This window comes from Pleurodeles waltl, chromosome 7, assembly GCF_031143425.1.
Source record: "Pleurodeles waltl isolate 20211129_DDA chromosome 7, aPleWal1.hap1.20221129, whole genome shotgun sequence".
Taxonomy (NCBI): domain Eukaryota; kingdom Metazoa; phylum Chordata; class Amphibia; order Caudata; family Salamandridae; genus Pleurodeles; species Pleurodeles waltl.
This window is the reverse complement of record NC_090446.1, coordinates 237,457,309-237,481,993: the sequence shown is the minus strand read 5'-3', so window position 1 is coordinate 237,481,993 and position 24,685 is coordinate 237,457,309.

Genomic DNA, 24,685 nt, shown 5'->3' with positions numbered 1-24,685 from the left:
TTCTGGGTTGGCAGATGCAATGGTGCACCCTCCCCCATAGCAGCTGAGGAACCTGCACGCTGAATCCACGTCCTCGCTCATCTGACTAGGTGTAGCTCGAAGTTGGCCTTTGAGTATTGCTCCCTGACAGTGAGACAAAGGGAAGATAGGTCTTGGCAGGATGGGCTATTTAAATTTAACACGAGGGAGAATCTGTCACCTACCACACTTGCACATCACAAAGTCTCCAGTTGGGCCAGGAAAAGGAGGAAGGGTTTGCCTGGCACCACAGGGGCGTGAAAGCCTCTAGAAGCTTCCTCTGCTTCAAAGTTGGTACCAGGTATAAATATTGGACCCTTACACCCTACACTTCACTACACTTCTGGACCCCGCCAGGAAGAAGGACTGCTGTACTGGTGCAAGGCCTGCCACTCTGCTGAACCTACATCTCTAAACCCAGGACAGCAGGGTGACTCCAAGAGTTAGTTTGCTGGCATCCTGATCAGAAGCCTCAAGGACAGTATATGCTTTCAACAACCTTGGTCCTAGCACCTGGACTCTGCCATCTGATCTGTGCAATCAGTTCATACAAGTCATAATTTAGGACAGAAAAAATATACATGGTTTAGATCGTGAATAATATTATAAAGTGCATACCCACTGGTCTTGTACCATCAGGTTTAATTGCAAACCATTTGAGAGAAGATCTCAAAAATAATTTTCTCATTGAATGGACAACCAACATTTAAAAATATGGTTGGTACTTTTTTAGTGAGGCTGATTCAGCAATTTTTTTTTTACTTTTAAATCATTACTAATAAATCGATTAGACTTGTAGCTGCATGGATGAATTTGTGATCTCAGAATTTTGTCACCTGAGTTAAAGTCATCTGTAAGAAATTGGGTTATAGTCGCTACTCAAGCATCAACCACAATCCTTGTCAGGGTGAAGTCACAGGCAAACCCCAAATAACATGTGCTGTATTTGTGCAACATATCAAACAGTAAAATCCAGTGAGGACCGGAGGACAAAAGTACCATAACCTTGGTTGCTTCAATGTCATGGGTGCGGGGAGCAGGCTGAAGCAATATGTTGGTGTTAATCTTAACAGTTGCAGCAACACATCCTTCCTTCCAGCGCAGTAGCGAAATGCGTCAATTTCCTCCACGGAACAGAGGCAATGAGTGAGGTCAGAGATACAGTCATTCTCAGGGTGATCCACTGAGCTCAATCTGTGCTGGCGAGGCGATTTCTTGACTCCAGTCCACACAAGGGGGCCAACGCGTTGGTTCCAATTCACACAAGAGGGGCGAAGCACCGGTTCCAATCCATGCAGCAGTGATGATGAGGTGCAGCTGCAGCAAACATCTTAGTACCACTTCCAAGGTTTCAGGACTGCAGTGGCACCACTTTGAAGCACGGACTCACAGATGGCAGAGTCCAGGTGTAAATGGAGGTGGGTTGGAAGTCATTGATTTCCCTGAGACTTCAGAAAACAGGTGACCATTCAGCTGGCCCTTGAGGTCACTCTGAGATCTGGGTTTAAGTGATGTGGGTCCAGTCCTTCTCACACAGGCAAGGAGGGCAGCATGCAGAAGGTCAGCACAGCAAGAAAACAGTTCTTCTAAAGCAGAATTATCAGAGTGGCAGTCCTTCAGCAGCACATCAGTCCTTCTTCCTGGCCAAGTATCGACAGGCCCAGAAGTGTACTGAGGTGCTAGGGTCTGCGGTCCAGTTCTCATACCTAGTGTTGCCTTTGAAGTGGGGAGGCTTCAAAGAAGCCTTTGAAGTGCACCGAGGTTCTTCCTTCCTGCCCTGCTCCAAACTCACTACAGGTGGGTATGCAGCCCTTTGCTTGGGGACAGGACACAGCCTAATTAGGTATAAGTCTCAGGTTGTGCCCAGCCCCTCCCTCCACCCTGCCCAGAATGGCCCATCAGGATGAGGATGGTCCATCACCCCACATCTAAGCTCCTATTGTGTGTGATTGACTAGATGGAATACACACATCTCAGCTATCACCCACCACGGACAAATAATCAGAGACAGGCTGCAGACACACAAGGCTAAGAGCAGGAAAATACCAACTTTCTAAAAGTGGCATTTTGAAAATTTTAACAATAAAACCGACCCCACCATTAAAGAGGATTTATCATTACAATTCCATAGGTACTAAAGGTGATAGATTTATCTCTTCCTGGTTAGGAATTACAAATTATTAAATGTAATAATGAATCCCCTATGTTATCCTATGGGAAGGGTAGGCCTTACAGCAGTGAGAAATGAACTTGAAAGATTTTCACTGCCAGAGCATGCAAAACTGAAAGGTATATGTCCTACCATTTAATTACACAGCACGCTGCCGTGTTGGATGCATAGGGCTCACGTTAAGGGTGTCTTATATGTAATAAAATGGAGTTTAAGGCTTGACAAGGGGTTTCAAATGCCAAGTCGATATAGCAGAGTGATACCGCATTCAGGCTCCAATGAGAAACCTGGGACATGTTTTAAGTGCTACGTAAGTGGATTGCTCAATCACTGCTACAGGCCCATTAGCATCATTTGATTTATAGGCCCTGAGCACATACAATGCATTTTACTAGGGAATTACAAGTTAATCAAATATGTCAAATAGATATATAAAAATCAAACCATGTTTTAGGGAGAGTGCACTAGCACTTTAGCTCTGGTTAGCAGTGGTAAAATGCACAGAGTCCTAAGGCCAACAAAAATAAAATCGGCAAAATTGGAGGCAAGCAGGCAAAACGTTTGAGGAAGGGTCAGTCTAAGGCTGACAAGTATAACAATAATCATTACTGCCGTTTGCTTTTGTTGGAAAATCAAAATGTAGAATTACAGCATATAATATTGTCATAAAACATTAAAATTATATAAACTTGGCTATCTTTGGCCATGATAGCGCAACAGTCAACGCATGAATTCAGAGGTGACTCCTTTTACCTACAAAGCTAAAAGCGCATGATAATCCTACCCACACTCATTCACAGGTAGCAACAAATACTACTGCTGCTACAGAGGATTTAGCTCAGTATCTTGTCATCCCTTATATGCATATTGTGACCAGGCTGATAAGATTTCTTATCACCCTCAACATGCAAACAATCACATCATCAATTCAATATATAACATGAGATAATTGGTTAACCTATAAGACATGGGGTACTGAGTTACATCAGTATTGCACTACCCCCATTTCATTGATGGAGCATCATACTTAATTGCCACTACTACAACAATCGTTGGAGGGATGGCAGTTGTACTTCACATCTGTCAGTGCTTTCGGAAATGTAACAAATATAATATGGCATTGGAAGGGTATCACCAAAATCAACATTTTAATTCACCACCTGCATGTGTGCTCTCCAACTGCTACTGCAAGCCTTCATTTATATTCCCATCTATTGAAAGGGACGCTGGGTATCCATTGAGGGCTGAGCTCATGATACTATAAACCAACAAGTGCAGTGTCATAAGAATACATGCAAGCAAGTGTGGGACTATTGAGCGCGAATGGCAGTGAAAAGGCTGTTTCTAAAGCTTTCTTACCACTCTAGTGCAATGAACTAAAGGCCTGATTAAGGGCCTGATTACGACTTTAGAGGTCCCACCACAGGATGCGAGTGTATTGTAGTGTTCCCACTGGGCGACTAGCTGGAACAGTGCTACAATATTAGTATTGGTTCCCTTAAGGGAGCTGAGGCCAATACCATAGCGCACCCTCAGAATGTGCACTGTCTGCAAAACAGAAAATGCACATTCAGGCGGTGCTGGGCAGGGGGGCTCCTGCACTGCCCATGCCATGGGCATGTGCAAGGGTGGCCCAGTGGCCCCCTGCACTGGCATTCTGCCAGCCTTTCCATGATAGCGTCACCCAACCACGGGTGAAGTGCCGGCTGTCCGCCCTGGGCTGCCCCTTATCCCTCTAACCAGGGATAGCAGCAGAAGTGCTTCTGGTGCCATCCTTGACCCCCCCAGCGATTTGATGACATCAGCGTGCACCACACATGCTGGCAGCATTGGAGCTGACCAGCAGCACAGGAAGCCATTTGCTTCCAGCACCAGAGGAGAATGGAGGTAAGTTTTTCTCCCTGTGAGGGGGGGTTTCAAAGAGGCACTGGCAGCAAAGGAAAACATTTTTCCTTTCCCCCAGTGTCTCTTTGACATGTGTTCTTGCTGCATGTCCAAGCATGTTGCAAGGTTGGTATTGATGCATCACCGCTGCTGCAGTGACCAGACAGTGCTTTCACTCTGAACCCCCACCTCACCTCTGGAACCTCCACTTCAGCACCAACACATCACTGCCACTGCTTGGAGAAGAACCACACATCACCCCCTCCAGCATGGATTAACCCTGGTGCATTGCATTCGGGACTGACACACTCACAACTGGTGCTTCGCTGAATGGAACCAACTTATTGCTGCATTTGTTTGGAGAAATCTGACGCAGCATCCCAGGAGATCCCCAACATATCTTATGCTGCTACAAGGATTAAGGTACTGTTGCACAGTGGGCCCTACATGGGTCTTCTAGCTGGCCAACACTCAGTCATGGGTGTCATGAACTCTTGACTTTGTCCAGTTCTAGAGCAACCAGATACCCCAATACGTGCTTATTGCTTCTACACACTATTTTCACATTTAGATTTTTTAATTCATATCTCAAGTTCTTCTTATTGAATGTTTGTCATTTTGGTCTTGTTATATTTTTATTAGACCATAGTCTATTTTGTTAAACTGATGTGGGGTCTTTTTTGGTGTTTTCACTGTGTTACTGTTTGAAGTGTTGAACAAATACTTCACTTATTGCCTCTTAAGTTAAGCATGACTGCTCTGTGCCAAGCTACCAGAGGGTGAGCACAGGCTAATTTATGGTGTGTATCTGACGACCCCTGACATTCTTTTCAATGATACATCGGCCTGTCTGTCTGTCTCAGGCATTGATGAAGCAGTGCAATTTAATGAAACATCCGCAGCTATCCTAACTCCAGCTTCAGATCACTCTCTGCAAAAGCGCATGGCAGAACATCCTGAGAGACCTGAGAGCCCAGTGAGTACTTTGGACATCCATCTAAATGGGGGTGACACTGGAAGGGGGACCTTGTCAACAGACCAGTGCCAGACTGGGGGAGGGGCTCTGCTCAAGGTCTTGTTATTGAAGTGAGCTCTCTTTTGCATTCCCTGGACCACACACATATACATGGCAAGACTATATTACCTCCTGGCAACACTTTAGGAGCTACAAGGTCAACAGAGACCTTAAACTAACACCAAGAGAGGCCTAAGGGATCTAAGAAGGCTTTAAGTGTTATCCCATGGCCCCAGAGGGTAAAGAAACTACTACTTAACAGGAAGAAAATTCTGGCCCATTACAGAGCTGGGCAACCGCAGTGGGCAAAACCTGTCAGATACTCCTCCCCTTCCCCTGAGTAATGCTGGCATGCCTTCTTTGGAGAGAGGGGTTAGGAAACACCTCACAGGGGCATCACTAGAGACTCTGGCCCTCATTATGACATTGGCGGTAAATCCCACTTACCACCTCGCTGACTGCCACCAACTTACCGCTGCCACAGCGGACATCCGTTCACCATTATATGACACACACACACCAAACCGTCACTATTCAGCAACACACACAAATCTGCCACACCACAGGTCAGTGATAAACTGGCGGTATCATAACCCACACTGTTACGCCAACAGAACTACGCCCACCACATTATGACCCACGAATCACAAGGGCGGACATTCAACTGTGGTAAACCATTGGCGGAACATACCACTGCACTCAAAATGGACACACACAAACAAAACAACACCACATTGGACAATTCAAACAACACACACCTGACGCTCATACACACACCACACCCACACACCCACACCACTATAAAACATACACCCACATCACCCACAACCCTTTACGACTACAAACCATTGCCAGCAGAGAGACATCAAGACCACAGACACAACCAGAGCCACACACTATACACCACTCACGCACATCACACACCCCAACACTTTACCCAACACACCCTCACGTACACACCTCACACAACAACCATGGCACCACAAAGACACCCCCACTTCACAGAGGAGGAGCTAAGAGTCATGGTGGAGGAAATTATCAGGGTAGAGCCAAAGTTATTTGGAGCACTGGTGCAGCAGATATCAATAGCTAGGAAGATGGAGCTATGGCAGAAAGTTGTGGACAGGGTCAACGCTGTGGGACAACACCCAAGAACTAGGGATGACAACAGGAAGAGGTGGAACGACCTACGGGGGAAGGTACATTCCATTGCAGCAAGATACCAACTCGCTGTACAGAGGACTGGCGTTAGACCCCATCTCCTCCCTTACAACTAACAGCATGGGAGGAACACGTCTTGGCAATCCTGCATCCTGAGTGCCTGGCCAGAGTAGGTGGAGTGCTGGACTCTGGTAAGTCAACTCTCTACTACTACTACCCCCCTACCTGCAAGCCATCAGAAGGAGAACCACCCTGCAAACGTTCCCTGCAATCCAGACAAATACTAGAGACACTTGCCAAGACCACACCAGGAAATTAGACTCTCCTGATTGTCACCCTTGTGTCCCACTCTGTCACCCTGTCCACCGTGAACTGCCATTGCTCCCCTTCCTATGTTCCCTTGGACAATGCACCTGTGCTACAAACAGACTGGAACAATACCCTGGATTTTCCTCCATCATCACCCCATCCCCTTGCACTTGCCCCTCTTTTTCTTAGCACTTCAATAAACACCCTTGAAAGAAAAGTAGTCTTGGGTATGTCATATTTTTAATTATGTATTCATTGAAACAGGTACAAACATTGCAATTCAACTGAACTGAAATTGAGCATAAATTAATGACCTGTAGCTGGCTGTAGTCATCACACCAGGAGTATTTGTGAGGTCACCAACATCTGCAACATGAATTGCCAGAGGGAACAGTAAGTGGGAATAGAAGTGGGTAATATCAGCATGCCAGTGCCACACAAATTCAAACAAATGTAATTAAGATGTGAAGTAACACTGTCCTAACTGTGTGTCTTTGGAAGTATTGTCTGATCACTGATGTTCTGTTGTCCTCATTCTCATCCTCTGCCTCCTCATCGTCACTGTCCACAGGGTCCACTACTGGCACACGGGCATCTCCAGCCTCCTCCTCCTGCAGAAAACGCACATGCTATCTGAGGGCCTGGTTGTGCAACATGCAGCATGTGACTACTATCTGGCAGACCTTTCTGGGTGTGTAGCACCGGGATCCACCTTTTAGGTGGAGGCACCTGAACCTGGCCTTCAGGAGGCCAAAGGTTCTTTCAATGATCCTCCTGGTTCGCCCATGTGCCTCATTATACAGTTCTTCAGCCCTTGTCCTGGCATTCCTCACAGGGGTCAGCAGCCATGATAGGTTTGGGTAACCAGAGTCACCTGAAATATTGGGGCACAATACTATCCCACATGGCCCACACCATACCCATACACAAACATCTACTGGGTGGGAACCAGGGCTCACCTATTAGCCACACACTGTGTCTCTGAAGTTGGCCCATCACATTTGGGATGCTGCTATTCCGTAGGACAAAGGCATAATGGACCGACCCAGGATACTTAGCATTGACATGGGAGATGTACTAGTCCGCAAGGCACACCATCTGTACAGTCATAGAGTGGAAACTCCTCCGATTTCTGAACACCTGATCATTCTGACGGGGGGAACAAATGCAATATATGTTCCATCAATCGCCCCAATTATGTTAGGGATATGTCCCATTGCATAGAACTCGGCCTTCACTGTGGCCAAATCTTCAACCTGGGGAAATACAATGTAGCTGCACATATGTTTAATCAGGGCAGACAAAACTCTTGTCAGCACTATAGAGAACATTGGCTGTGACATTCCTGCTGCCAAGCCCACTGTCACTTAGAAAGAACTAGTTGCCAGGAAATGGAGAACTGATAGCACTTGCACAAGAGGGGGGATCCCAGTGGGGTGATGGATAGTAGATATCAGGTCAGGCTCCAATGGGCACAGAGCTCTGTGATAGTGGCCCTGTCCAGTCTATAGGTGACGATAATGTGCCTGTCCTCAAGTGTTGCCAAGTCTGTACATGGGGGTATGTCTCCATCTCCTATTCAACTGCAGCAGTAGCAATCTATGGGGCAAAAGGGTGAGGGCGAGGGCTCGGTCACAAACTGAACAATGGAGCTACAAGAGAACTTTGTATGCTGTTAACTTGTATTGGGTAAGTGTGATTTGGCCATTATGTCCTAATTTCACCAGTGACGCATCAATTTTCAAGGGCCTGCAACCTCCCACTGAAATGGCATCCGCCTGGCCTGTGTGGAGGGACAGGTGGAAGTGAGCTAATTCTTCTAACGTTGTGCGCCATGGAGGAAGGCGGTTGGGAACCACTGTGCAATTCCTCATTGGTTGATATTGGGCCCAATAGGGGAACAGTGGCCAATGGTGATGTACGCAGGCGGTGACAGTATGCACCGACATGGACGTGACTGCCATTTTCAAACTGATCCCTCACTTGCTACCTGATCATCCACAGGAGAGGACCTACACTGCATGTGCTGCTGTGACCTGTGTCTGGAACCTACCATGGCCCGTGCGACTGGGGAAAGAGCCCTAGCCTTCACTTCGGAGGAGTTAGAGAGACTGGTGGATGGGGTCCTACCCCAGTACGGACTGCTGTATGGGCCTCCAGACCAACAGGTAAGTACTCTGTGGGCACGATGCATGTAGCATTAATGCATGGTGTGGTGTGTGTGAAGCCCTTGTGTTAGGGGGTGGGTTGATGTCCTCTTGGTGGCATATAGATTGTGTGCTGGGCTATGTGCGTGTAAACGGCAATGTGAAGGGGAATGGTGGGCCATAATTGTAACAGGCAGGACTGTTTGTCTAAATCTATTTTCCAGTGTCTATTACCTCTGCAGGTCAGCACCCATCAAAAGAAGGGAACATGGCATGCCAACGTCAAGGAGGTGCAGACCCTGGGCGGTCAATGGCAGGTGGAGCACTCACTGTTGCAAATGGTGGGAGGACCTGAGACGCAGGGCATGGAAGACGGTGGAGGCCCAGCTGGGGATGGCCTCCCAATGAAGAAGGAATGCCTGTCGAAACCTGACCCCCCTGATGGCCCGCATACTGGTGGTGGCCTATCCTGAGCTGGATGAGCCCTTGAGGGCATCACAGCAGCTACAAGGGGTGAGTACAGTGGCCATCATTACAACTTCTGGCTGGTGGGGTGGTATCTCGTTGCGGGATGTGTTTCAGTGGGTGTCCCTAGGCCAGGCCTGACATTGCAGCATAGGTCCCATGGTGGCTAGGGTTCAGAAGGGGAAATCTTGCTACATAGCTCGTAGGCATCCAGTACTGGTCAGGGCTGCGTGGGTCCCAGGTGTGCTGCTTTTGGTGGTGTGTGCCCCTCCCCATGCCTTGGCTGCTAACTATTTCTTTGGTAGTGCTATGGCATATTGCCTAGGCCTGTTCCCTGTGTGTGAGGGTGCTGTGTATGCCAGCGGTGGTGTTGGTGCAGCCATTGACCATGTGTATCCTTTGTCTCTTTCCCCCCTTTTTGTTTTGTCATCCTGTCCTTATGTGCATTAGCATCATCTGGCGGGGGAGCAGAGGCACCGTCGACGGAGGGAGCTGCCCCCCACAGGACCCAGGAGGCAGAGTCCAATGACACTGAGGGCACCTGTGGGACGGAGGGCGAGGGAAGCACCACAGCAGAGACTGGAGGGAACAGTTCTGACACAGATACCTCCTCAGAGGGAAGCTTCCTGGTGGTGGGGGACACTTCTGTGACCACCCCAGCTACAGGTACCACCACTACCCACGTACCATTACCACCCTCCAAGCATCCCTTCTGCGAGTTGCCCGTGCCAGCTCACCCAGGAAGGTGGACATCTCCTTTGCCCTAGGCACCTCAGGCCCTGCCCCAGTTAGCACTGCGACCCTGAGTGAGGAGGCTATTGACCTCCAGAGATCCATCTCTGTAGGGCAGTCAACCACTGTGAATGCCACCCAGGGGCTGGCAGCCCAGATACAACAGACTAATGCATTCCTGGAGGGCATTCATACTGGATTGGCGGCCCAACATAGATCAATCCATGCTCTGGCCTCCTCTCTGATGACAGCCATTGTCCCTGTTTCTACCCTCCCCCTCCAACTTCCTCTACACAGTCCATTCTCCTCAATTCCAACCCATCCCAAGCACACAGGCAGGCGAGCATGCACACAAGACAACACACAGGGGTGGTACAAGCAAACACAAGCACCACACTTCATCCCACAGGCACTCACACAACACAATCCAGATGCATACACGCCAACATCCACTATTTCTGCTGTTTCCCCCTCCTCCTCCACCTCCCACCCAGTTCTGTCCGCACACACACCTGCATGCACTACATCATCATCCACTACCAGCATCACCACCACACCGAGCAGAACACACACCTCACTGGCAGACACCTCCACAACAGCCATGCACACGTACCCTGTGTCCTCTAACACTGTGTATGCCTCCCCCCAAGGTATACAAACGCAAGCACTCAGACATCCACCTCACAGCAGCATAAAGGCCATGCACCTGCACCCAAAAACAGCAGACAGAGACCTCCAACAACCACTCCCTCTTCCTCCACTCCCATTCATTCTCCCTCTTCCCGCCCCAAAGTCCCTAAAGAACTGTTCCTTTCCACCATTGACCTCTTTCCTAGCCCTCCCCGTCCTGCATGTATGGGCAGGGTAGGAAAAACCCAGCCAAGCACCTCAGGCACCCAGTCCACGGGCCCAGTTATCATCACACCCACTAATGGGGGAAAAGGATCCAGACCACATGTCCTGAAGGTAATGGAGCCTGCACCAGACAGCCTCAAGGGAAAGGAGCCTGCCCCAGATGCCAAGAAGACAAAGGAGCCTGCAGAAGCTGCTAAGAAGGGAAAGGAGCCTGCCCCAGGTGCCAGGAAGAGCAAGGAGCCTGCACCAGCAGGAAGGAAGATCAAGGGGCCTGGGGCGTGAATTGTGACGGAGCCCCCACCACCAACCATGGTTGTGCAGCCACCCGAGGTTGCAGGGGATGTGCAGGAACCCCCCCAGCAGCACCACTGCCTCCAGTGAGCAGCTGTCCGAGGTGGCAGGGGATGGGCAGGAGCCTCCCCCCAGCAACACCACCGCCTCCACTGAGCAGCCATCCGAGGTTGCAGGGGACGGATAGGAGCTTACCCACCCAGCAGCACCTCTACCTCCACTGAGCAACCGTCCGAGGTTGCAGGGGATGGGCAGGAGCCTCCCTCCTGAGCAGCACCACCACCTCCACTGAGCAGCCATCTGAGGTTGTAGGGGATGGGCAGGAGCCTCCCCCCACCAGCAGCACCACCACCACTGAGCAGCTGCTGTGCGGCCTGCCCCCTGCAAATCCTGTGGGTATGACACCCACCTGAGAGACAGTGACCTTGCACTCCCCAGGATCAAGAGCACAGGACACGATGCCCCCTCCAGAACCAGTGGGTAAGACACCCACATGCCCAACACTCTCCAGGATCAAGAGCACAGGGCACAATGCCCCCTCTAGAACCAGTGGGTAAGATACCCACACGCCCAACACTCCCCAGGATCAAGCGCACAGGGCACGAGGCCCCCTCCACAACTAGTGGGAAAGACACCCACACCAGAGACTGTAGCCTTGCACTCCCCAGGACTAAGCACATGGCGTGTTGCCCCCTCCAGAGCAAGTCACCCACTTGAGACTGTGGCCTTGCACTCCCCAGCACAAAGCACAGGGCGTGTTGCCCCCTCTAGGAACCAGTGGTCTTGTTCCATTTCCTGGTTGAGGTGCCCCCCAACCCCGTCCCCCTGAGGTGCCTGCCTATTTACCAACTGATGCCCCTGCCGTGTTCTGTCTGTGTTGATGCAGGTGACGTGTGGCCTTGGACTTTGGCCTGTGGCCATGTGGCCTACAAACATTGTGGACTGGTCTGTGTACCTTTTTGTGTACATATGTATATATCTATTATCTTGCCTATCTTATTTTTCATACTGTGTTGATCTTATTACATTCACTTTTTTAAAATCGTTTTGTCCTTCAGCTGAGTTACGCGGTCAACTTGTTTTTGTAATGCAGCTGATTGCATGTGTGGTGTGTGGGTGTGTGTGTCACTCTCTTTTTACTCTCAACCTCCCTTGTGTGTTAGGTGTCTGTACTCACTGTTGTCATCTTCGCCGGTGTTGGCATTCGTGGTGAGCAGAACGTAGAAGATCATGAAGAAGACATGCATTTCGGGCTCCATGGCAGCATGGTTCTTCCCTGTGTCTCCAATGGTGAGTCCTTTCACATATGTGCAGTGTTTCTGCCAGGGTTTTGATGTCATTGGTACTGCCCCGGAAAAGGTGGCAGATTGCAGTGTCTTAATATGGTGGGTGGAACTTTTACTTTCGCCTGGCTGTAGGTGGCCACTGTCATGGTGGCTGTTGTTTCCGCCCTGGCAGCCGGTATGGTACAGTGGCTGTCTTTCGGAGATCTTTCGGAGATCTTTCTGCCATGGTATTTGTGGTAGTTACTCCAGCCTGTTGGCGGTATTACTCCCACTTTATCACCGACCACCAGAGTTGTAATGAGGGTCTCTGTCTTTTTTTGATTGTGCTCTACTCTGATAATAATCTTGAACCCCTTGGCATTGATCACTCCATCTCTCCCTCTACCCGAGAGCCAAGATTGGTCCTTCCGATGTTAGTGACTTTCAGGAACCCACCCTCCGGTTAATTTAGCAATTACTGCAAATCCAGTGGGCAGAGGCTCAACAACACTATCTGCAAGTTAAAACAGATAAGCTGCCATACAACAGTCTCTTGTTGAAGTCAACAGTATTGTATGCATTTTGTCTGCAGATATATCAGAGCTACAGCAGTGGGTTGTGGATTCAGAGGAGGTGGGTCTGCTGTGGTTCAGTCTCTCACACAGCATAATAAGCAACTGCCTCTCATTCAAGCTAAGATGGGGGATTTAGAAAACCATCAGAGAAGAAACAATCTGTTGGTGTTTGGGATACCAAAGAGGTTAGAGGGAGATGATCCCAGCAAATCAATACATGGTACAACTATTCTTGAAAGCATTTTCAGAATTGCCAGACTAGGACTGGGATTCACAGTTGAAATGGACACACCGGTTACCCATCAGTCATGATAGAAGCAAATCCCTTTCCCAAGTGCATTCAAAGTATTTTTGCCCAATGCAGGTTTTTATTAGTAACTTCTTGCTGCAGCAGGCAATCGTTGGGAAAGCATGCCCTACCATGCCTGTCACAGTGGATGGTGTCTGGCTTTTTGGCTGGTCAGATTTATGTAGGGTGACTATGCACAAATGATAGGAGCTGCGCCAAGTAATAGACCCTCTCAAAGCCTTGGGTTCACAGGTTTTCTTGCGGAAGCTGGTCAAGCTTAAAGTCATCCATAATGGGCGGACCCAGATCTGTTCTTCAGAGCAGGAACCTATGCGGACCCTAAGCAATCTTAAGGCAGCTGAAAAAGGATTCAACATGGGTTTTTTGTCTTGGTTTTCCCTCTCCTTTTTTTTCTTTTTTCTTCCTCTCCAAGTTGAGCTTTATTTTGTATTCTTTAAAAGCACTTGGGCTTGGTGCTCGATTGGTGTTGGGGAGGGGTGATATCCCAAAAGCCTGTTTCAATCCCTCTTTTTCTATTTCACTCTCTTTTTTTATGTAAGTTTAGCATGCCGGGCTGCGCAGTGGGGTCAAAGGCATTGTGGGGGTTAGTGGGGGTGGGCACTTTGGGCTGCTCAGCCATCAACAGCCGGAGGGTGGATGAGATTCCTCTTGCTAGGAACTGGGAGTGGGTGGGTTGGGGCAGATGGGGTGGTTGTTGGGTCCACTTACAGAGCTTGCAGTAGTATGCATGGCTGGTGGGGGTAAAAGGGTTGAAATAGCCAGAATAATCAACGGTGTTGGCATAAGGAGAAATGACTAGCATAGCATATGAAATTTGATGGTTGGACATAAGGCGAGAGGGATTTTTGAGGGAGGATTTGTGTTAGACAATAATGGTTAGGTGGAATGCAATGTGCTAGTACATGTTGGGGCTGAACTCGGCAAATAAACAGCAACTGGTTTATGAAGAAATCAGTATGCATGGGCTGCATATATTAGCATTAACAGAAACACACCTGGCATATAAGGATCACCATTTACTCAGGCATTTGGAATATACAGTGATTAGTACTACTTCATAAACCATATCCTTTCAGGATGTGGCTATCCTGGCAGTCAAAAATCTAGAATATAAGGTTTTGAGGTCAGCCTCTGACCTTAGGGGTTAATGAGCAACGGTCCAGCTTATAATTGTTGGGATAAGATTTGTGGTTCTTATATTTACGATCTGGCAGTGATCAACTAGACTGGCATAGAATTATTGGAGTGGCCTGGGGAGATGATTATAATGAGGGACTTTAATTGTGTCACAGACTATTCTTTAGACTCTACCAATCATTCTGCTTCATGGCGAATGGTTAAAACCCGGGCAGCTATACATGAACTTACTTGGATACATGGGCTTATAGATGTTTGGGGAGCTTTATTTCCCACTGAGACAGGTTATACATTTTATTCTTCACTGCATAGACATTATTTACCGATTAATATGGTCTATAATAAAAGGGAGCTTTTAGGGGAGGTGGGTAGGAAGCGATATCCTAAGGTTTCATCTGACCATAACCCCATCCCTCTTGCTATTAACCTGTCCGGTATTAGGGTGCAATCTTGTCCATTTTCATTTCCTAGGTGCTTGTTGAATAATCCAGATTTTGTAAGGCAGTGTCTTGGGGCCATATTTATACTTTTTGACGCAAAACTGTGCTAACCCAGTTTTGCGGCAAAAAAATTAGCGGCGGCTAACGCCATTCTGAAGCGCCATGCGGGCGCCGTATTTATTGAATGGCATTAGCCGGCGTTTCCTGACCGACGCTGCCAGGTGTGCGTGAAAAAAAACGACGTACACCAGGCAGCGCCGGCGTAGGGAAAAATGACGTTTGGGTGTCCCAAAATGGGGCAAGTCAGGCTGAGGCAAAAAAATCGTCTTAACCCGATTTGCGCCATTTTTTTGTGGCGTCCAGACGCCATTAACATGACTCCTGTCTTAGCAAAGACAGGAGTCATGCCCCCTTGCCCAATGGCCATGCCCAGGTGACTTATGTCCCCTGGGCATGGTCATTGGGCATAGTGGCATGTAGGGGGGCACAAATCAGGCCCCCCTATGCCACAAAAAAAAAAAAAAAAAAATACTTACCACAACTTACCTTTTCTTCCCTGGGGTGGGTCCCTCCATCCTTGGGTGTCCTCCTGGGGTGGGCAAGGGTGGCAGGGGGTGTCCCTGGGGGCAGGGGAGGGCACCTCTGGGCTCATTCTGAGCCCACAGGTCCCTTAACGCCTGCCCTGACCCAGGCGTTAAAAAGAGGCGCAAATGCAGGTTTTTTTGCCCCGCCCACTCCCGGGCGTCATTTTTGCCCGGGAGTATAAATACCACGCACATGCCTGGGAGTCATTTTTTAAGACGGGAATGCCTACCTTGCATCTCATTAACGCAAGGAAGGTGTTCACGCACAAAAATGACGCTAACTCCATGAACTTTGGCGCTAGACGCGTCTAACGCCAAAGTATAAATATGGAGTTAGTTTTGCGTCGAATTTGCGTCGAAAAAAACGACGCAAATTCGGCGCAAATGGAGTATAAATATGCCCCTAAGTCCCTAAAGGAGTTTTTTTCTAGAAAACTTGGGTACTGCTTCCCCTTTATTAGTCTGGGATGCAATGAAGGCCTCTATTAGAGTATTACTATGCAATATATCAATAAGTCTAATTAGGTTGAGCGGGATCAGGATAGTCTGCTTGTTTAGGACATACGACTACTTCAAATGGCTCATGCGATGGCAATTAAGATGGGTAAACCAGATCAGCAAACCTTTTATGCTCGGCTTATTAGAACTCAATCTTTGCTCAACCAAGTCCTAAAGGATAAGATGGTGGCCAGCTACGCTAAAAATAAAGCTGTGCAATATGAGTATGGGGAGCATGTTGGTCACGTACTGGCCTGTCAGATTGCTGACAAAAAGGCCTGTGGGATGATCAAATGCAACTGGCTGAGACAGAGTATATACACTCACCCTCCTTAATTGCCACACAATTTTAATTGTTCCATGCGGATCTACATACCGAACCTCCGGTTCCGCCACTGCATGAACTTAGGAGTTATATAGAGTGTAAAGGGCTACCAAATTTGGATGTTCAGTAGGCAGCATCTCTACTGTTAGATATTTTGACAGCAGAGTTAGAAGATACCCTGGCTGCACTCCTCTCTGGGTAGGTTGCTGAGGAGCATTCTATCCCACTGGAATTTTATAAAATCTTTAAAAGTATTTTATTACCACCCCTTTACATTGTATCAATGAAGTTGGCAAGGTCCTGGATTCTTGGAATATGACCAAGATTATTGTCTTTCTCAAAAAAGGAAAGCCGTCAGAAAAGATGAGTTCATACCGTCCTATATCACTCATTAGTGCTGACCCAAAGATTATTGTCAAGGTATTTTGGCCCTGTTACTATCCCATCTAATTTTTGTGCAACAACACAGCTTCATTCCCGGTGGGACATGACTAGCCATTTAAGCACAGCTGTGGCAACATTTCACATTGCTGGGGAAAGGAGGATTAAGTTAGCAATGCTGAGAAAGCATTCATTAGGGTTGCCTGTGACTCCCATTGGGCTATGCTGGGTGCAAGCCGGATAGGTGAGCGATCCTCTAAATGGGTACGGTCACTGTACCAATCCATGGTGGCTACTTTAGCTTACGCAGATAACAACGTCTTCTTTCAAAATCCAGTGGGGTACCCAACAGAGTTGCCCGCTTTCCCCTCTTTTGTTTTCACTAAACATTGAGCCCTTTCTACGAGCATTGCAGAAGAATGCAGATATCGAGCCTTTGCTCCCCGGGGGGTTGTGAACTGAAAGTATGTGCCTATGCTGATGCAATTTCTACCACTAGACGCTCTGCTGCCACAGAACCGATTGTGGAGGAGGCTAAGAAATTTAGCTTAGAATCCAGTTAAAAACTGAACATAGCTAAATGTCAATTACTGTTCAATTATGATCCAGATATCCCACCTCCAGGGGTATTACACACAGTTACCTATTTTGGGGTGAAACTAATTGCCTCCACAGAGAATTTTTTTTTAAATAAATTATGAGGCATTTCTGCAATTTGTTATCGGCAAACTGAGGTCTTGGAATGAACTGCTCAAAAGCATCATCAACCTTTGCAACATTATTAAAATGAATGGCTTACCGAAGTTCCTATATTTGTTTTGGACAATGCCGATTAGAATTCCAACCCTGTTCTTTAAGAAGCTGGATGGTGTTACTAGTTAATAATTTCATCTGGCCCTATACACAAGCTAGGCAGGCAATAGGACAGCTACAATTGCCTTATAGGCAGGGTGAGTTGTAGCTCCCAGACTTTAGGTTATGTTTTTGGGAAGCTTTTGCAGGTTGTCTCCACAACCTGTTGACTTTAGCAGAATCTGATCTGTCAGCGTTCTGTTATCATCTGGCCCTTGGCCTTGATTATTGGCTCTTCTTATATCGAATTACTGATCCCAATTATTACAAGCATGTTTGTTTTAGGTTTATTTGGGACACTGTAACTATCTGGGGGAGATTTCGTCCAATTACTCCATTACGTTAATTCATCAGGAAATACCACTTTGGGATAATCCAGTGTTTCTCGATGTCTTCTGCAACGTGATCTGTAAGGCATGGGCAAGACAAGGGCTGGACTCTGTGGGGCAACTGTTCGAAATTAAAGGCTTCTGTACATTTGTAGATCTGAAGGAGGATTTTAACTTGCCCACTACTTTTTCTTTCAACATCTATAGTTAAGGGATTATTTTGTCTTGAGAGAGGGTTCAGTTTTGCAGATCTGGATATCTCCTCAGTAATGTCAAAATTTGTTATACTCCAGTAGTGTGTACCAGGGTTTCTGCGAACAGAGAAGAGAGGACCTCCCCTGGCTGGAGGTATTATGGAACAGAGCTCTTTGCTGTGATTTGCTGTCTGCAGAGATACATAGACACTGTGGAGGGGGCTGTGCACTCAGTGAATTTAAACTCCACCAATTTCAGACTATTTGTATGCTCTATTTTACCCTGGATAAAATGGTAAGCTGGGGCTTGTACTGCAGATCGGAGAAAGCTAAATGCCCTAAATGTGGATTATTGGCTGTAGATATTGTACACATGTTCCATGCCTGCCCCGCCCCCAGGGCATTTTGGGAGGAGGTGTCTACCCTAATCCAGACAGCTTTCAGATAGGTGACTCCACTTACTCTAGTGGAGGTTTTGCTAGGATATAATCAGGAGTCTGACATTGGGCTAAGGTGGCTGCTGTCAATCCTAATCACCTCGGCCAGGTTTATGCGTTGCTAGATTATGGGTGACCATACAGCAAACATGTGATCTTGAAAAAGCTTTAATTAAGGCAAGGGGAGCAGACGCCCAAAATAATTTGAGAGAATCTAGTCAAGATTTAATTGGGGGACTTGGTAGGTAGGCTGCTTATTACCCTGGTTCTATATGAGCTGAACTCGCTATCTAATACAGCTATTGTTTAAATGTTCCTTCTTTTCTTTTCTCTCTGACCGTTTTTTTTCCTCACATAGAGAATACATACCATCTGTATGGGCAATTTTAACTGTAACCGGAACATGCTTTCCTTATTTGTTTGGATGTATTAAGTATTATCACCCTTTTTTCCATTTTATTACTCTGTATTGTATGTCATTAATTCTAGCTTAAAATTAAATAAAACAAGGAAATGTGCAACGCATAACTTTATGCATTTTGATTTTTGATATGTCAGTGTCGTCTGCATGTTGATCTTCTTCATTAATCCTGCAATTTGTAGCGGTGTCTGTTTGGTGGCTGAAAATGAACACGTTTATTCTATACTCATTCTATAGCAAGTGAAAGTTTTAATTATAATTCTTTTTAAGGTAAATCAGCTTTATTAAAATCAAAATACATATGTTGCTCATAATAACAATACAAGATATCTGTCACAATGATAATGATATAATTTTGAAAGGAATTATAAAAGCTGTTTAACATTTTAAAGTATAAAATGGGGGAACAACAATAAAAATTGAACAAGACCAACTAAAATAAAAAAGATACATTGGGTATTAAAAAGCTAAAAAGCTAAAAATAATAAAGCATTAAATTGAGCTAAATTTAAATTCAATCAGGAACAGAGAAAATAAACAATTCATGGTGGCTTAAAATTCTCAGATAATGTACAATTAGTAGAATTGCAAGCAACAGCATTAAGATAATCAGTCAAAGGTAACCAATACAAATCTCTATTTATGGAGGGGCAGCATAAAGAGGTAAAAGCAATATCTAGTCTATGGTAGTGGCAAACATTATACCACCAAGCCTTCTAGGAAATGTTGGATGAATTTTTCCAATAAAGGGTAATTTGCTGAAAGCCTCAAACTAACATGAGATCCAACAGCTTTAAATTATCATCATCTGAAACAATGTCAGGAGAGAGGCTACCTAGAAAAAGCTCTGAGGGAGATAATTGGGATCGCAAATGAAAAATGGAGGTAAGCTGATGCCAAACTCTTCTCCAAAATGAGACAGTGGGAGGACATTAAAAAAGGATATGGATAAGGTTTCCCTTTGGGCTATCGTAGGACCAACAGTTTGAAGTGGAGGATACAGAAAAGTTTACTATAGTAGAAGGGGTAAAATAAAGTCTGTGGTAAAGAAAGAAAAATGACTGTGTGGTAGAAGCTGATCTAGATATTTTATAAGATCGATGCCATATCCTATTCCAGAAGGAAACAGTCCAGGTACATCCCAAATCCAATTCCCATTGAGATTTAATTTTAGATTTAGGACGTGTCAAAACAGGAGAATGAAAATGTTTATAAACATTTGATGCCTTAGGAAATGAGGTTAGAAAGGAGGAGAAAGAAAAGGGTAATTTCGGAGAAGAAGGAGGGGAAGGCAAGGAAAAAAGTACATCAAGAATAATATTAATAAGAAGAAGTTAATTAGGAATAAATGAATTGGGACAATGAAATAGAAGTTGAAATTGTGAAAAAGAAAGTGGATTATCATTGGAAAATAAATATTTGACCCACGCTATATTTCTTTGTTGCCAGGATTTCCAAAATAAATGTTTTTTATTAATAGTGATGAGATGATTATGCCAAATACGGGAATTCAGAAAAGAGGAATAAGTGATGGATGGAGGTAAATAGTGAGAACATAGAAGAGCACAAGTATGTTTAAGAAGCGTGGAGAAAATAATTAAAATGTTACAAGAAAAGGATACCACCTCACGAGGAGAAAAAAGTAGAAGAAAAGAACATTCAATATCCAACCTTAAGGGAGTGAACATAGAGCCTGACAAGGAGATCCATCTAGAAGCTTGACGCAAACAAAGAGATTTGTGATATAGTCTGAAATCAGGAAAATTGGCTCCCCCCTCCTGTTTAGAATGACGAAGGTGACTAAGGGAAATTCTAGATTTCTTATTATTCGAGAGGAATTTAGACAATCTGGAGTCCAGTTTTTTAAAACAAGTAACAGGTAGAGGAATCAGAATCATGGATAGGATATATAAAATGTTAGGAGAAATCATCATTTTGATAGAGTCAAGGTGACCCCACCAAGATAAAAATAAGGGATTCGATGACAAAAGGGATCTATCAACCTTCTCTAAAACATCCAAGATATTTATTTCAATAGACTTTTTAATGGATGAGGTGAACCAAATACCTAAATATTTAATTTTGGAAGAATTCCAGTGAAAGCCAGTAATATCAAAATGTGGTCTAAAACAAAATTTTGTTAAAGGAAGGATTTCAGTTTTATCCAAATTTATCTTATTACCTGAAATCAAAGAAAAGTCTTCAATCTCCCGAAGTAAAGACGAAATCGAGAGTTCAGGGTTTGAGATATATAAAAGTATATCATCTGCATATGCCGTTAATTTTAAGTGTTACTCACCCTCAATTTTAATGTTATTTCAAATACAGGATAGAAAGGGCTTGAGAGCTAGAATAAATAGGAGTGAAGAGAGCGGATACCCTTGACGTACACCTCAATGTAATACAAAGTATATGGACAATCTCCCATTCACCAATATCGATGCCATAGGGGATTGATAAAGCAAAGAGATAAATGAAATGAAATGAGGCCCTAAACCATGCCAGGCTAATGCTTTTAATAGAAAAGACCAGTCTAACCGATCAAACGCTTTCTCAGCATCTATGGAAATTGCTGCTAAGGAGTACGAAAGAGCGGGAGCTTGGTTGAGTACATTGAAGAATGTTCTAGAGTTGTCAGAAGCAAGTCTACCTTCAACAAAACCTATTTGTTCCTTACTTATCAGCGCAGGTAAAAGGGTACCAAGATGTAAGGATAATAATTTAGCAAAGATTTTATAGTCTGTATTACAGAAAGTATGATCCTTACCTTCCTTTGGAATTAAACAAATCGAAGCTTCTTGATATGTTCCCCCTGCACAACCAGAACCCGTGAAGAACTGAAATAGCTGTAAAAGTTTGGGAAGTAAAATGTCAGAAAAATGTAGAAAAAATTCCACTGTAAATCCATCTGTACCAGGAGTTTTACCTTTTTTTTTAGAGATTGAAGGGCTTTAAAAATTTCTGATGAAGAAATATCTACTTCAAATGAAGAAGCATCAACAAGCATCTTATTAGGGTTTGGAATGTTCTTTAAATAATTGTTAATCTGTAAGGAGGTGGGAACTGATTCAGCAGTATAAAGTATCTGGTAATAATTGAGAAATTAGATATTGTCATCTTTAAAAAGGGACTCACCAGTATCTGTACCTACAGACTTCACTGTGTGGTGTTGTTTTTGTACTTTTAAATAATTAGCCAGAAGTTACCCCGATATATTTCGACCTCCATAATAGCGGGCGCTTCTATGTAGAAGAAAAGAGATGGCATCACCCATCGAGATTTTGTTAAATTGTAATTTTGCTTGAATAAATTCTTGTAGATTAAAATTAAAAGAGGAAGAATAATATTGATGTTCTAAACGTTGAATTTTGAGAAGCAGGGATCGATGATGTCCATTAAACGTTTTCTTAGAGACAAAATGTAATATATAAACACGACCCGCAGCCTTAAGCGAATCCTATAAAAATTGTGGGGAAACAGAGAGTCATCATTAAATCGGAAAAATTCCTCCGCAAAGGCAACAAAGCAAGTGGATAATTTAGAATCAAGCAACAAAGTATTATTAAATCGCCACCTATTGGATTTGGGATGCACCGGGAGCAAATCAAAATCTGTGATGACTGAAGCATGATCAGATATTACCATAGGTTCCATGGAGGAATTAACAAGATTTTGGGATAGTGATTTTTAAACAAAAATATGGTCAAGTCTAGATAAGGAGCCATGTGGTGGAGAATAAAATGAAAAATCCGTACTATCAGGAGTAAAGGTTCTCCATGAATCAATTAAATAAGATTGTTAGAGAAATGCCTTAAATTGTTTATACATTTTATGAGGAGAAAATTCAATTACAGATTGCACATCTATAAAAGGATCAATAATTTGATTGCAATCTCCTCCAAGAATAAAAAATGTATTGTTATAATGCAAACATTGTTTAGTAACATTAGGCCAGAAAAGATAATCTGAGTGATTAGGACCATAAATATTACCAATAGTCATTATAATCTCATTAATATTTAGCTTCACAAAGAGCCATCTACCCTTGGAGCCCGAGTCTTGCGAAATAACATTAACTGATAATGTTTTATGGCAGAGCACAATTACACCATTTTTCTTTGTAATTGAAGGAGAAGTAAAAACATTGCCCACCCAACCTCTTTCAGAGCTTCAGAATCCATCAAATGGGTCTCTTGTAAAAGAACCAAGTCTGGATTATATTTACCTAAATGGGATAAAATTATCTGCCTTTTTATTGAGTTAATAAATCCTGTGACATTCCAAGAAATAACTCTGAATTTTTACGTCACATAACCATATATATACACGAAAGGTCTTGTACCATAAATAACTGACAATACACATAGGGGAAAGGAAAACAAGAAAAACAAAGAGAGAGAAAAGGGGAAATAGCAAGAAAAAAGATGGAAAATATTCAAGAAAAAAAGAAGAGACAGTACATGTTAAATAAAGACGACTGCAAAAACATATCTGAGATGAATGAACAATAGGAGAGGGGTGGTGACAGCACAGACTGAAGGCGGCACGGCAAGGAGACGAAACGCATCAAAAGACAAATGTTTTAGAGCAAAAATAATGATTATAGATCACCAGGAACCTGTGGAAAGAAAACAATACATTAACACAGAGGACCTATAGTCACATTAATATAATAGAATGTATAAACTGCAGATGAAGGACCATCAACTGTATCATGATAGTAATGAACAAGGGCATAATAGATTAAGAAACAAATATAGTCAACATGTAGAAGGGCCAACTGTTTCCATAGGGTTTGTAGAGTGTAGTCTTAGAAAATCGTGAAGAGCTGCAGGTGAGGTATATGAAGTGGTCTTATTTTGATATGTCACTTTGAACAAACACGGATGGAATAATCCAAAACGAGCTCCCAAGTCACGAAGCTGTGGATGAAGATCCAAAATGTATTTCCTCTGTTTTGCTGTAGCTTTAGACACATCCTGTGAGATGAAGATTTTACTTCCCTGCTAAGAGATTTTTTTTTTCTTGGCTTTCACAGCATTAAGAACTCTCAATCGATCAGTAAATTCAAGAAAGGAAATAATCAAGCCTCTCGGTTTAGATGTGGAGGAATGCAGAGGATGATGACCAATGTGGTGCCCCTTTTGGATGTTCAATACTGTAGAAGATGGTAGGTCCACTAACTGTGTAAAGAAAGAAGCAAAAAATGAAATTGGGCCCCTCCCTTCAAGACCCTCTGGTAATCCATAAAGGCGAAGAATATTGCGTCTGTTTCTGTTTTCCAAATCCTCCGCAAGTGTCTTCAAAGTTGCCACTTCCTTCTCCAAACTAGCAATTTTATGTGTTCCATCCTGCATGTCACTGACTCGTGCTCCAAAATAGAAACTCTCACTTCTATTTGAGAACACTTAGTATCAAGATTTTGTATCCAACAATGAGTTTCTTCGATAAAAGGACGCAATGCGCATAGTTCGTCAAGCACAAGTTCAAGAGAGATCGGTGAGGGAGATTTTACTGGTGAAGGTGGGTCCTGTTTGACCCTCTTGCGAGTAGTTGTAGAAATATTCTGAGAAACTTTAGGTGAAGAAGAAGATGAGGAAGACATCCTTGACGTGGAGGAAGAAGACGCTGCAGCAGACGTATCTAATTGTAAAAACTGCGAAAGTTTGTCAGTTGAGGAGAACTGATGCGGCAGAGATTTTATTTTCTTTAGTTTGCCCATATAAAAATAAAAGCCATCAATAAGGAAATGAGTGACACAGGAACTCTAAATATATGTTGATGAGACAGCAAAAATGAATTACATGACTTGCGCAAAAACTGCATGCAAAGCCATCAAATATTAAAAGAAAAAACAAACAAGTAACTTGTATTGGTGAGCAAAAATTAT